Consider the following 14,571-nt stretch of genomic DNA (forward strand, 5'->3'; position numbering starts at 1 on the left):
CTCATTTAACTCTGCAATTCACTTCGATTATATTGTACTACTTTTTATGCTTCAAGGTAAGATTATCCTTTTTATTCCTTTTACTGGCCCTTTTCTTTTAAATTTGACTCGCGCTATACTCCATTATTTCCTGATCATTGCCACTATTAATGTTGAGCTTAATCGAGCTTTCCTTGTATCACCACGCGCCACGTGTTCCCGAGCTTTGAGTCCTTTGTTATGGCTAATAGCGATCTCAAAGCACTTATAGTTAGGCATTCCTTTGTTAAGCGTTTGCTTCGGTATATTAGAGGGAATGTTGATGCTCGAATGAATTTGCAATTCCGCCTCCATGGTACTATTTCTGTTCAATGACACGGGGTGTGCGGGCCGCTGTGTCGCGTCGCTTCGGTACTACGACTTTGGTATCATTCGGTGCTACGCTCTAGAGATGTCATTTTGGAAATAGGAACAAATGACCTGTCTCATTTGCAAGCTGCAACTTTCTTTTGAGCAATTGTCATGTGCGTGTAATCGGCTGGTGTTATTTAATACCTTACTGCCCAACCTAGCCTACACCTCACGAGTTGCGCAACAAGATTTGGAACAATGAATACTTTGACATAAGTCTGTTCACAAGCAATCCTGTTGTTGATGACAAGTATCAGCTTACTGTATGCAACTCATCCAGTGATAATTCACCAACCATGTGCATTTAAACCAGCAACTAACGCCAAAAAACTATTTTCTATTGCGACATGGTTAAAGTGTTTCCATATTTTTGTTGGCGTTTATTGTTTTCGTTACCGGCATGAGGCCTCTGCCCTCATAAAATATGGGGAGGTGATGGAAGATTCAGCAACCAGGGGTCACAACTGAACGTTTTAGACGATAACTTTAGGTTTTTGAGGCAATTACAGCCCTCAACCTTCCCTTGGTCTAATGAATGAAGGGGTAGTTTCTAAAGAAACTGTGGTGCTGCGTCGGTGGGGAAGTAGTATACAAAAATTTGGTTTTATCAACGGAGTCCGATTCGCTCTGACGAAGGGCTAACGCTCGAAACGTCAGCTTTTAGAATCTCTGTACGGTGGCCAATTTACATTATCAACTCCGTTGATAAAACCAAATTTTTGTATACTTCCCTTGGTCTAGTATTCATTGGGAATTGTGGATGTGTTCTCATCAGCAAATTCTCAAAGGCTCTAATGATCCCCTTTCCCAAAAATTGGTCTTTGATCACCCTCCAAAAGGGTATTGCTTTAACCCTTTCTGAGCAGCTTATTCTTAGTTTCAACATGGTTTTCATATCGCTCATGACGGTTTGCGATCACCTAGGTTTGCCGGCAACTTAATGTCTGCTTTGGAGAATCCTGAGGCAGTTGACTGTAAAATTACAAAAGACCTAAGGGCAGGTCGTATTGCTGGGCCCTTCGATCCCCCCCCCCCCCCCCCCACTTCCTTACTTCGTGTATCCTTCTTAAAGGAAACACCTGGTGAATTTATACTAATTCATCATTGTCGTACCCCCGCGGATTATCAGTTATTGATGGTAGCCAGCTTTAAGACTTATTGTTAGCCCGGAGCCTCAAGGCCGCATCATAAAATAGTTTGTGGATTCAACATTTGTAAAAGTCACATTAAAAAAGCCAAGAGCGCTGCAATTTATTTCCTTTCCGTTCCTTTCCTTTCTTCACAGTTTTTGTGCCGCTTTCCTTTGGGTGGGGTGGACTTCATTAATTCATATTCCTGACGTTTTGGCTTGTTTTAGCCCCCACCTTTACCGGGGCCAACTTAATTGCATCCGAAAATAATTGTAAAATGGAGGTGTTTAACCCATTTGTTATCTTTCTGTATTAAACCGGGTAGGGCTACGACCTCTAGCCAATTTACTCCAGTTGGCGAGTTGCAATGATTATTTTTGGAGTACCTCAGTAAACGAGCTACGGGGTAAGCAGCATTAACTCTTAATATTGTTAAGGGTCTTATGATGAGAAAAAAAATCGACGTTTTCGTTGAATTCGTCAATTCTCTTTTCGTTTAATGCAATATTTGTCTCTAAGCTTAGGAATTGTGAAACAGTTTATGAAGGCGTTTTCTATTAATTCCTCTTCTCTTGGCCCTGTTTTAAATTCCGTTCGGGTACGTTTCACCTTCAGAAACTGGACAACGACGCTGCTTTCAGAAGAATTCTAATTGAAAACAATGCACCCTGATGATATGTCGTCGAAAATAATGGAAAGCGATAAATTTCAAAGTACATTTTAATCTCGGAAAGTGTGTTTTGTCTTGTTTTCGTTTTGTTTTGTTTTGTTTTGTTTTTTTGGTTTTTTTCCAGCTGAGATAAATTGCACACATATTTCACATAATTTGTATGTTCTTTCTACGTGCCACCATATCTACAGGAAAGAATTCGCCCCGTATTCAAGCTGAATAAACTCTGTTATCAAGTAGCAATACCACTACTCAACTAACATTATTTTCCAGTATTTTTCAAAACCTTTTCAGTTTAGTGTTCCTTTAAATACAAAAGCTCAATGATTCTAATCTTGAGTTCGACACGACACGACTTCTTCGAAAACGAAGATAGCGGGACAAAATTATTGGACAATCGAATTGGTAACAATTATATATTTAATTTCTTACTGGAAAGTTTATGCTTGAGCTGTTCTTTTGCTCATTTCTGTTAACAAGAGAAAAATGAGATAGAAACTTTATAAAAACCATAAGTATTATGTCAAAGTATGCATGAATAGAAAGCTGTTTTATTTTACACAGCTCCACCTGTGCATGCATATGGTAAGCCTAATTGGGAAGAAACATATAACATCAGTAAAACACTACTGTTTAGACATGGCAATGCGCTGTAATGTTTTTGATTCTATCATTTTATTTTACTACACCTACTTAAATTTTCCCTATCCATAGAGATTTGCAACACTCAAATCCTTAAGATTTAGGAAGGTTTTAACCCTAAGCTAAGCTATCTATATTTACTTGTTGTTACAGTAACCTACAGTTGTCCCGTAGTGACGTTTGCAGAAAGACGCATTAAATAAAACTTAGCAATATTTTCACTTCAAGTGTCATCCCCTGCTATTTTTAATACTACAACATCTTTAGTTGTCCACACAACAGAATAGCAAAACTTCCTCTGCGGAAAATAAATTCCCCCTTGCACCTGATCATGATGCCAGTGGACGTTTCCCTTTCAAGGTATACGCACTCTCAGTTTTCTCCACACAGAATGTTGTCATATATTCCTCTCTGTGTATGGACACTTGGCTTCTCAAACTCATTAATAATTCATAAGTTGATAAGCCAATTGGATCGCCTCATTCTGGTCACGCGGACGAGTTTGAAACCCAATGAAACACGACTTGATGATTCTGTAAATGAATTTCAAACACGTGTGGTTTGAAATCAATAATTTCAAACACGAATGTGTTTTGAAATCAATAATTTCATGCTTCTGAGAAAACGTGAGGTGCACCAAAAATATTTGACTTGAAAAAAGTGATTGAAATTTTAATTTATTTTGTTGGAGAAGTAATATCAAAAACTCGTGCTTCGTGTTTCATCAGGGGTTCCAAACACCTCGAAACAATAAAAGCACTCCGCCTGCGGCCTCGTGCTTTCATGTGTTTCTCAGTGTTTGGAACCCCTGATGAAACACTCACACTCGTTTTTGATATATTACTTCCAAAACAGTTGCACTGTCAAAAATACCGTGAGGAGAGACACCAAGAATTCTAGATGAATCTAGCCAGATCCTAGTACTGTTTTCTCTACAGCTTTCCCAGTTAAATTAATGAATGCTTTGATAGCTTCTGCTTCAATATTAACTCCCCGCTGGACTGCCTTCACTCGTGACAAGTTATAATAGGTGCGGTTACACGGGACACTTAATGACCCTCTTACCACGGAAAACTGCACTTAGTCCGTGTGACCAAGCAAAACTTCCCATGTTCGTAACGTGTGACCCCTAGTTAACACGGTATACAAAAACCCAAGTGTGAGGCACTGCGGGATAATTTACCATGGGAAATGGCATTTACCATGGTGAGTGTAACCGCACCTAATATCCCATAAGACGTTTTCAAAGAGTTGGGGTTACTCTTTTTGCTTGTAGAACATACCCAAATTACTTGCAATAAACCGTCCTCTTCTTACAAGATACCAAATCGGATTGGCCCGCTTCCCAACAGTGATCTCGCTGATTGTAATTACATCTGCTTCTTGGATTTTGCCTTTACTAACTAAACAGTCCTGCCGTCCTTTATCTTCTCTAATAATATAATAAAGTCTGCTACAAGCCTAGAAGGCCCATCAGGCCGGCGCCTATCTCCGGTTTCTGTAGCATGAAGCGACTAGGAGTATTTCTACTCGCCCCTGGATGGGATGCTAGTCCATCGCAGGGTTACCCCCGGCATTAAATTCGCCGGTACCCATTTATACACCTGGGTGGAGAAAGGCACCGTGAGAGTAAAGTGTCTTGCCCAAGAACACAACACAATGTCCCCGGTCAGAACCCGAACCCGGATCACTCGATCCGGAGTCGAGCGCACTAACCATGAGGCCACCGCGCCTCCAAATTATCTTCTCTAGTCTGGAGAAACTCTTCCGAATAAATAATCTCCTCGATTGTTGGTATGGGGAGCTTTCTCTGAGTTGGAGGTTCAGGACTCATCAACCAATGACTCTGAAGATAGTGACAACGACTAGCTATAGCTACAATAGGCATCTCATTAACCAGTCACGTGACTTCTAGCAGTTTGAGGCTAGCCGTAAACGTGGATCTAAAGGTCTCTCATATTCCTGGTCTTCAATCAAACCACGAAGAAGCTGATACTCGATTGTTACTTCACGAAAAGCGCGCATGAGAATGCAGCAAGGATAGTCATCCAATCACCAGATACGGATGTACTTGTCATATGTACGTCGCACTTTCACAGCCTTTCGTGTGAAGAATTATAGTTCCAAAGAGGCGGAAGGGACCAGTTACGATTTGTTCCGGTGGGCTTAGTGACTCAAGATCTGGGAGAGCGCACTTTTGGGGTTTCATGCCCTCACAGGGTGTGACTCGACCAGTTCATTGGCCGGGATTGGAAAAAAGACAGACTGGGTTGTACTCAAGCGCAGTGCTGTCCACCAAAATGCCTTGCGGCTTGTGGGTCAAAGGGAACAGTTGAATGAGAGAACAGCAGCCAAAATGGAAGCTTATGTTTGCGACCTTTATTCTACATCGAAGATCACGGCCACAGCCGGATCAAAATAGAAATACGTTTTTAAGTACTTGATAAATTTTGCTCGCTTTAGGACCCCACATGATGGGACGCAAAAAGCCCTAACTGTAAGTACTTCAAAGGAATGCTAGTACGGCGTACTAGGACTCCTAACATACTTTTCATTGAGAAGCGCAAGTTTTGACACTGCAGGTGTTGTAATCCGTTGCAATGTCATGGAGCGGTCATTTTATTGGAAACGACCCAGAGAACTCCAGAGAATATGATCCTCAGTGAACTGTGCGTTCTCTTTTGATGGCGCTGAACGAGACGTCAAATCCGTAAACAATTATTACAGGGTTGTTTGGAAAGGAAAGGAAAGGAAAGGAACTTTATTTAAGTGTCTAGTGGATTTAGCACTGGAGCACTAATTGGGGACACTGTAAAGTGAAATTAACAATCAACGCAAATCAAGGCAAATGCTGGTTTTTGGGGAGAGGGGAAACCGGAGTACCCAGAGAAAACCTCTCGGTGCAGAGTAGAGAGCCAACAAATTCAACCCACATATGACGCCGAGACAAGGAATCGAACCCGGGCCACATTGGTGGGAGGCGAGTGCTCTCACCACTGCGCCATCCCTACATGGCGGGTCGAATTTGGGAGAGAATCATCTAGACATGTGAAAACACTAACGAAGAAAGATCAAACCAGAGGAAAGAGAGGAAGAAAAGGAAACCACTATTAGCGACAAGAAATGTTGCAAGAGACATTTCAGCGGAAATTACTCGAAGAAACAAGTACAACATTGTTTCACACTTAAGACCTGAAATGGGAAATTCCTTATAGTTTAGCACTGTAGTGAGAGAACTGTTGAAAACAATGGTAAATCAAAGGATGTTGCCAATATACAGTGAGAAAAATTTCCCGCTCTTCTCCCCTAGAATGCAATTAATTTTCTTGTAAGCTTCCAGCAACGTTGGTCAGAATTTCTTTTAACTCTGTTCCTGTGGGGTCGTTTCGATTACTAGGGCTAATGATCATAGGGAATATGTAGCACTTTAAGTTACTGTCTGACAGATGATGTAGTTGCTTCGGTTTACTTTCCTTTGGCCTTCTCACTATCATAATCATTGACGCTGAAGCGTTTAGTCTTAATTCTGTTTCTGGTTTGCCAATAGCGCAGACGTATGTTGAATTTTTGAGTGCATTGGGCAATCGAGGCGACAGTGAATTGTAAAGAAAATAGCATCATCTAGATCGACTTCAATTAGGAATTAATAGGTTATGGCGACGTTTTTTAAACGAGCTTTTTAGAGAGCTTTCAAACATTTTTATTGGGATTACCCCTTTTTATTGGGATCTAATTTTCTTCCCTTTGACTCCACTTTGGAAAAGATCTTACGATTTATTTTATAGTGCACTGAACAAAATTTTCTCGCTATAATGAATTTTTATCCAGGTTTGAGTACTCCTTTTGTATTAGCATTTATTTTGCTTTTTTTTTAAAGCTTTGTCATGTTAGTTTTTTTAATAGAAAACGACTATCGTACGTTCCCGCCAGTGGTTCCACGTGGTCGCCATAGTAACTTCATTGGCGGAAGAAATATGAATTCATCTGTAATGTCGTGGGCAAACTCGGAAAAACAGTCCGCGAGTGCTCCATCGAAGTAGTCAAACCTATGATCTTCCATTTACTAGTTGGAATGCTCCCCTACAGGAGACTCATTGGAGCTAGGCCATTAAACTAGGTTCTAGCGACTCTACAACTTTGTCCAGAAAGAATTGAGGGTTTAGTTGAGTGCACTACACCTGCAAATAATCGTTGGGAGGATTTTGTAAGAACAAAACCGCTACTGGGTGAAGGAGTATTAAACGATGTACAATACAAGAAACAACACTTCTTTGTGACTCAAAGACAATCATATTTAAAAAACGAAAGATTAAGGCAACTTTATATCACAGTTTGCCGTCATTTAAGGGTCGATTTGTCTTTTACTGGAATAAGAATTAACATAAATATATACATATTAACATAAATATATACACGTACATGTACATTTTGCAGCGCACTCGGCAAAGTCTCTAAATTTTGGCCGTTCCGGCTTAGGTGGCTTTATGCATTCTAACGCAACCTTTTCGAAGAATTACCACAGGCCAGGACGGCCTGTTATCGGCTATTAACATGATTAAAGAGAATAAAAACCCGCCAGTTCAGGTGAAAAAACGCAACATGCATTGTTACAAATTATCTAGTAAACAGCTGAAGCTACTTTTCATGTTACATCGAACTGTTTGAGGTGTGCCACCTTGTCTCTCATATACCGGGCTCTGAAATCGTTAATCATTACACATATACTGGGAAGTGAAAACGTTAATCATTACATTAAAGCAGTGAAGAACAGAGGGCTGAGAAATAGTACTAGAGGAACAGTGGTTATTTACTGAGGAACAGTAGGCTTAGAGGAACTGTGGGCACAGAGGGTACAGAGGGACAGTAGGCACAGAGGAAACTTATGCACCGAGGACCAGTGAGCACAGAGAAACAGTATGCACAGTATGCAATGGATAACAGAAGAAGAAACCAGAAGACTAAAAGCCAGCAGTTTTAAGGGTTAAGTTACCTTGAATTGGGACGTGGCTGCCTCCACTCTTTTTACATAGGGAGTCGATATTGTTGACACAACCCAGTTACCTCTTTACTGAAACCCAATGAATTCGTTGAATTAAGGGTGGACCATTCCTGCACTTTGACAGATCACGAAAAAGTGGTATAGCTTCTTAAAAAACTCCAGCAACACAGAGGGAAAAGAAAGGTAATACAGTTTGCCAAACTCTTACTGCGAAACTCGGAGATCCGTGAACATTGGTGTGATTATTTATAGTATCCTATTGTGGGTTTTACTCTTCTTAATCACTATACCGTGACAAGGTTGAAACGTCCTTCATATCTGGCTGCTATGTCGTGGATAATGGAACCAAAAGGTCGAGACAGCAGAAAGCAAATCGTTATCTTTAAGAAGATTACGACAGTTTTTTTCTTTCCAAGACATGTTTCGATGTTACGAACATCATCGTCTTATTTGAAAGACCGTTAGGACTATATAACAACTAGGCGAAACATGCATAATTAATTATGATTAAGTGACAAAAATTACATATTTGAGTGAGTTACAAAGTGTTTGAAAGAATGTAAAGCCTAAAGCGTAAGCGTCAGGTGATGTGATGAACTTGTTGGTTTAAATTAGGCTTTTCCCGATTTATATGCATAACCTCCTTAATTTTAAATTGAAATTTAGTAGGGGCGGAATCAAGGATTTCGAAACAATCCTTAGAGCAAGATTGGCGACAACGTTCTGAGCTTAGTAAATGTTTATGAATGTTTCGCCTAGTTGTTATATAGTGCAAACGATTTTCAAATATTCTGGAACTGAACGTGATGTTCGTAACATCAAAACATGTCTTGGAAATTAAACAATGTCGTAATATTCTTAAAGAGAACGATTTGCTTTCTGCTGTCTCGACCTTTTGGTTCCAATCCCCACGAAATACAAGGTTCAAGTTTTTCATAAAATGGAGCCCTTTAAAGAAAACGACAAAACTTTTAAGATTATAAGACATGTTTCGACAGAAACTTCTGTCATCTTCAGTTGATTAATGTACAAAGCGTTAGAACTTGAATTTATAAGTAGGAACAAGTGCTAATTATGCTAGTAACAACTGAATGTACATAACACGTGACAATGTGAGAATTAAAAGGATAGTTTAAGATTTATCTAACGTTTTGAACATTAATCAACTGAAGCTGACAGAAATTTCTGTCGAAACATGTCGTATAATCTTAAACGTTTTGTCTTTTTTTTAAAGTTCTGATTTGCTTGCTAATATCAAGATCCTGTGGAAAAAGAGCCCTGCTTTAAAACTGAATTTGTTTTTTCCATTCTTTTACAAGCGCTCGCGGAGCCAGGAGATGCGATTCATTCACTTTGTCTTCCTTTGATTGGATCAAGAATTGGACCAAGAATTGTTTGTTGGAAGTTTTTTCATGATCACTACACAAAAAGTGTGCGATAAACCATAATACTACCCTTTACTAAAAACCTACCTGTTTCCACCTTTTCTCCGGGATTCTCAATGGGTGCTTTGTTTTTCGAAGGAATGAACTACGATATTAATAGCACTTGTCGGCTTCGCCCCAAGTCTTAAAATCATGATGTGGGCGGAACATTCTTTAACTTTGATAGATCACATGTCTCCGCGTTAATCGAGGGCTTTTGTAATGCTATACCCTCTCGATAATCCTCGACGAATATCAACGATTTATCCGAACAACAAATAATATCACAAACAGCGGGATCGGTAATCAGAATTCGAAGTACCTACATGCAACATGTTTTAGCCCGAAAGTAGAAATTTGTTTTAGTAGTAGTTTTCTTTCTCATTGGTCGACTTACGGGTGTGATTTTTCGTTTCTTTAGGGTTAGTGACTCATTCATTGACCTCTGTCCCCTGCCTCACTCAAAACTGGCGTTTTCAAAGAACTCAACTGGAAATAACTTAAGATTGTAAGTGTTAATAATGATCTTCAAAGGTACTTACTAAAATTTGAACAATTTCCTTATTAAATGAATTCTTCTAGTGATTTATTTGTTGGGTCAAAGATCGAATTGATTTACCTACTCCAGGTTACTTAGGTAAACAGCTGGGCAGATAAGCTCTTTGTGCTTGATGTGTGGGTCTCTATATGTGTATACGGTAGGTTTGTTTTGACCGGGTTTTGGCACCATATACCTCTTAGATAATAGCAAGGCGTGGCCACTGACTGTGAAACCGTATCTGACAGCACCTTTTTGCCTTTCTTTAGCCTGCGCATTCGAGCAGTCAAGCAAGCCATGCTCTTCATGTACCTCGAACCTCTGGGAGCCTTCTCGCAGGCTAGTCCTCGTAGAATAAAACTGTCAATAACCGTTTGTCAATTGTTGCAACAAAAAAAAAACAGTATTTTTTTTTCTTTCTTCCACTCTTTTTACATTGGAAATCAATATTGTTGACACAACCCAGTCACCTCTTTACTGACACTCATTGAATTCATTAACAGTGGACCATTCTTACACTTTGACAGATCACGAAAAAGTGGTATAGCTTCTTAAAAAACTCCAGCAACACAGAGGGAAAAAAAAGGTAATACAGTTTGCCAAACTCTTACTGCGAAACTCGGAGATCCGTGAACATTGGTGTGATTATTTATAGTATCCTATTGTGGGTTTTACTCTTCTTAATCACTATACCGTGACAAGGTTGAAACGTCCTTCATATCTGGCTGCTATGTCGTGGATAATGGAACCAAAAGGTCGAGACAGCAGAAAGCAAATCGTTATCTTTAAGAAGATTACGACAGTTTTTTTCTTTCCAAGACATGTTTCGATGTTACGAACATCATCGTCTTATTTGAAAGACCGTTAGGACTATATAACAACTAGGCGAAACATGCATAATTAATTATGATTAAGTGACAAAAATTACATATTTGAGTGAGTTACAAAGTGTTTGAAAGAATGTAAAGCCTAAAGCGTAAGTGTCAGGTTGACGTGATGAACTTGTTGGTTTAAATTAGGCTTTTCCCAAGTTATATGCATAACCTCCTTAAGTTTAAGTTGAAATTTAGTAGGGGCGGAATCAAGGATTTCGAAACAATCCGCAGAGCAAGATTGACGACAACGTTCTGAGGTTAGTAAATGTTTATGCATGTTTCGCCTAGTTATATAGTGCAAACGATTTTTCAAATATTCTGTAACGGAAGATGATGTTCGTAACATCAAAACATGACTTGGAAATTAAATGTCGTAATCTTCTTAAAGTTAACGATTTGCTTTGTGCTGTCTCGACCGTTTGGTTCCATTATCCACGAAATACAAGGTTCAAGTTTTTCATAAAATGGAGCCCTTTAAAGAAAACGACAAAACTTTTAAGATTATAAGACATGTTTCGACAGAAACTTCTGTCATCTTCAGTTGAGTAATGTACAAAGCGTTAGAACTTGAATTTAAAAGTAGGAACAAGTGCTAATTGTGCTAGTAACAACTGAATGTACATAAAACGTGACATTGTGAGAATTAAAAGGATAGTTTAAGATTTATCTAACGTTTTGAACATTAATCAACTGAAGCTGACAGAAATTTCTGTCGAAACATGTCGTATAATCTTAAACGTTTTGTCTTTTTTTTAAAGTTCTGATTTGCTTGCTAATATCAAGATCCTGTGGAAAAAGAGCCCTGCTTTAAAACTGAATTTGTTTTTTCCATTCTTTTACAAGCGCTCGCGGAGCCAGGAGATGCGATTCATTCACTTTGTCTTCCTTTGATTGGATCAAGAATTGGACCAAGAATTGTTTGTTGGAAGTTTTTTCATGATCACTACACAAAAAGTGTGCGATAAACCATAATACTACCCTTTACTAAAAACCTACCTGTTTCCACCTTTTCTCCGGGATTCTCAATGGGTGCTTTGTTTTTCGAAGGAATGAACTACGATATTAATAGCACTTGTGGGCTTCGCCCCAAGTCTTAAAATCATGATGTGGGCGGAACATTCTTTAACTTTGATAGATCACATGTCACCGCGTTAATCGAGGGCTTTTGTAATGCTATACCCTCTCGATAATCCTCGACGAATATCAAGGATTTATCCGAACAACAGATAATATCACAAACAGCGGGATCGGTAATCAGAATTCGAAGTACCTACATGCAACATGTTTTAGCCTGAAAGTAGAAATTTGTTTTATTAGTAGTTTTCTTTCTCATTGGTCGACTTACGGGTGTGATTTTTCGTTTCTTTAGGGTTAGTGACTCATTCATTGACCTCTGTCCCCTGCCTCACTCAAAACTGGCGTTTTCAAAGAACTCAACTGGAAATAACTTAAGATTGTAAGTGTTAATAATGATCTTCAAAGGTACTTACTAAAATTTGAACAATTTCCTTATTAAATGAATTCTTCTAGTGATTTATTTGTTGGGTCAAAGATCGAATTGATTTACCTACTCCAGGTTACTTAGGTAAACAGCTGGGCAGATAAGCTCTTTGTGCTTGATGTGTGGGTCTCTATATGTGTATACGGTAGGTTTGTTTTGACCGGGTTTTTGCACCATATACCTCTTAGATAATAGCAAGGCGTGGCCACTGACTGTGAAACCGTATCTGACAGCACCTTTTTGCCTTTCTTTAGCCTGCGCATTCGAGCAGTCAAGCAAGCCATGCTCTTCATGTACCTCGAACCTCTGGGAGCCTTCTCGCAGGCTAGTCCTCGTAGAATAAAACTGTCAATAACCGTTTGTCAATTGTTGCAACAAAAAAAAAACAGTATTTTTTTTTCTTTCTTCCACTCTTTTTACATTGGAAATCAATATTGTTGACACAACCCAGTCACCTCTTTACTGACACTCATTGAATTCATTAACAGTGGACCATTCTTACACTTTGACAGATCACGAAAAAGTGGTATAGCTTCTTAAAAAACTCCAGCAACACAGAGGGAAAAGAAAGGTAATACAGTTTGCCAAACTCTTACTGCGAAACTCGGAGATCCGTGAACATTGGTGTGATTATTTATAGTATCCTATTGTGGGTTTTACTCTTCTTAATCACTATACCGTGACAAGGTTGAAACGTCCTTCATATCTGGCTGCTATGTCGTGGATAATGGAACCAAAAGGTCGAGACAGCAGAAAGCAAATCGTTATCTTTAAGAAGATTACGACAGTTTTTTTCTTTCCAAGACATGTTTCGATGTTACGAACATCATCGTCTTATTTGAAAGACCGTTAGGACTATATAACAACTAGGCGAAACATGCATAATTAATTATGATTAAGTGACAAAAATTACATATTTGAGTGAGTTACAAAGTGTTTGAAAGAATGTAAAGCCTAAAGCGTAAGTGTCAGGTTGACGTGATGAACTTGTTGGTTTAAATTAGGCTTTTCCCAAGTTATATGCATAACCTCCTTAAGTTTAAGTTGAAATTTAGTAGGGGCGGAATCAAGGATTTCGAAACAATCCGCAGAGCAAGATTGACGACAACGTTCTGAGGTTAGTAAATGTTTATGCATGTTTCGCCTAGTTATATAGTGCAAACGATTTTTCAAATATTCTGTAACGGAAGATGATGTTCGTAACATCAAAACATGACTTGGAAATTAAATGTCGTAATCTTCTTAAAGTTAACGATTTGCTTTGTGCTGTCTCGACCGTTTGGTTCCATTATCCACGAAATACAAGGTTCAAGTTTTTCATAAAATGGAGCCCTTTAAAGAAAACGACAAAACTTTTAAGATTATAAGACATGTTTCGACAGAAACTTCTGTCATCTTCAGTTGAGTAATGTACAAAGCGTTAGAACTTGAATTTAAAAGTAGGAACAAGTGCTAATTGTGCTAGTAACAACTGAATGTACATAAAACGTGACATTGTGAGAATTAAAAGGATAGTTTAAGATTTATCTAACGTTTTGAACATTAATCAACTGAAGCTGACAGAAATTTCTGTCGAAACATGTCGTATAATCTTAAACGTTTTGTCTTTTTTTTAAAGTTCTGATTTGCTTGCTAATATCAAGATCCTGTGGAAAAAGAGCCCTGCTTTAAAACTGAATTTGTTTTTTCCATTCTTTTACAAGCGCTCGCGGAGCCAGGAGATGCGATTCATTCACTTTGTCTTCCTTTGATTGGATCAAGAATTGGACCAAGAATTGTTTGTTGGAAGTTTTTTCATGATCACTACACAAAAAGTGTGCGATAAACCATAATACTACCCTTTACTAAAAACCTACCTGTTTCCACCTTTTCTCCGGGATTCTCAATGGGTGCTTTGTTTTTCGAAGGAATGAACTACGATATTAATAGCACTTGTGGGCTTCGCCCCAAGTCTTAAAATCATGATGTGGGCGGAACATTCTTTAACTTTGATAGATCACATGTCACCGCGTTAATCGAGGGCTTTTGTAATGCTATACCCTCTCGATAATCCTCGACGAATATCAAGGATTTATCCGAACAACAGATAATATCACAAACAGCGGGATCGGTAATCAGAATTCGAAGTACCTACATGCAACATGTTTTAGCCTGAAAGTAGAAATTTGTTTTATTAGTAGTTTTCTTTCTCATTGGTCGACTTACGGGTGTGATTTTTCGTTTCTTTAGGGTTAGTGACTCATTCATTGACCTCTGTCCCCTGCCTCACTCAAAACTGGCGTTTTCAAAGAACTCAACTGGAAATAACTTAAGATTGTAAGTGTTAATAATGATCTTCAAAGGTACTTACTAAAATTTGAACAATTTCCTTATTAAATGAATTCTTCTAGTGATTTATTTGT

At 38.7% G+C, this 14,571-nt stretch overlaps 1 protein-coding gene across 3 annotated transcripts in view; it reads right to left on the reverse strand.

The window, feature by feature from the left end:
- The window catches only part of LOC138022790 (oncoprotein-induced transcript 3 protein-like), a 17,761-nt gene extending 3,648 nt beyond the window's left edge, over nucleotides 1-14,113 (reverse strand). The window contains exon 1 of one of the 3 annotated variants that reach the window (XM_068869745.1): nucleotides 14,026-14,113. The gene's annotated coding sequence lies outside the window, so the exon portion shown is untranslated. Of the gene's footprint in view, nucleotides 1-9,303; nucleotides 9,414-14,025 lie in introns of those variants that run through there. The other 2 variants (XM_068869744.1, XM_068869743.1) reach the window with 2 other exon arrangements.
- Nucleotides 14,114-14,571: the final 458 nt, after the last annotated feature.

Source organism: Montipora capricornis, chromosome 11 (assembly GCF_036669925.1).
Source record: "Montipora capricornis isolate CH-2021 chromosome 11, ASM3666992v2, whole genome shotgun sequence".
NCBI classification, from domain to species: domain Eukaryota; kingdom Metazoa; phylum Cnidaria; class Anthozoa; order Scleractinia; family Acroporidae; genus Montipora; species Montipora capricornis.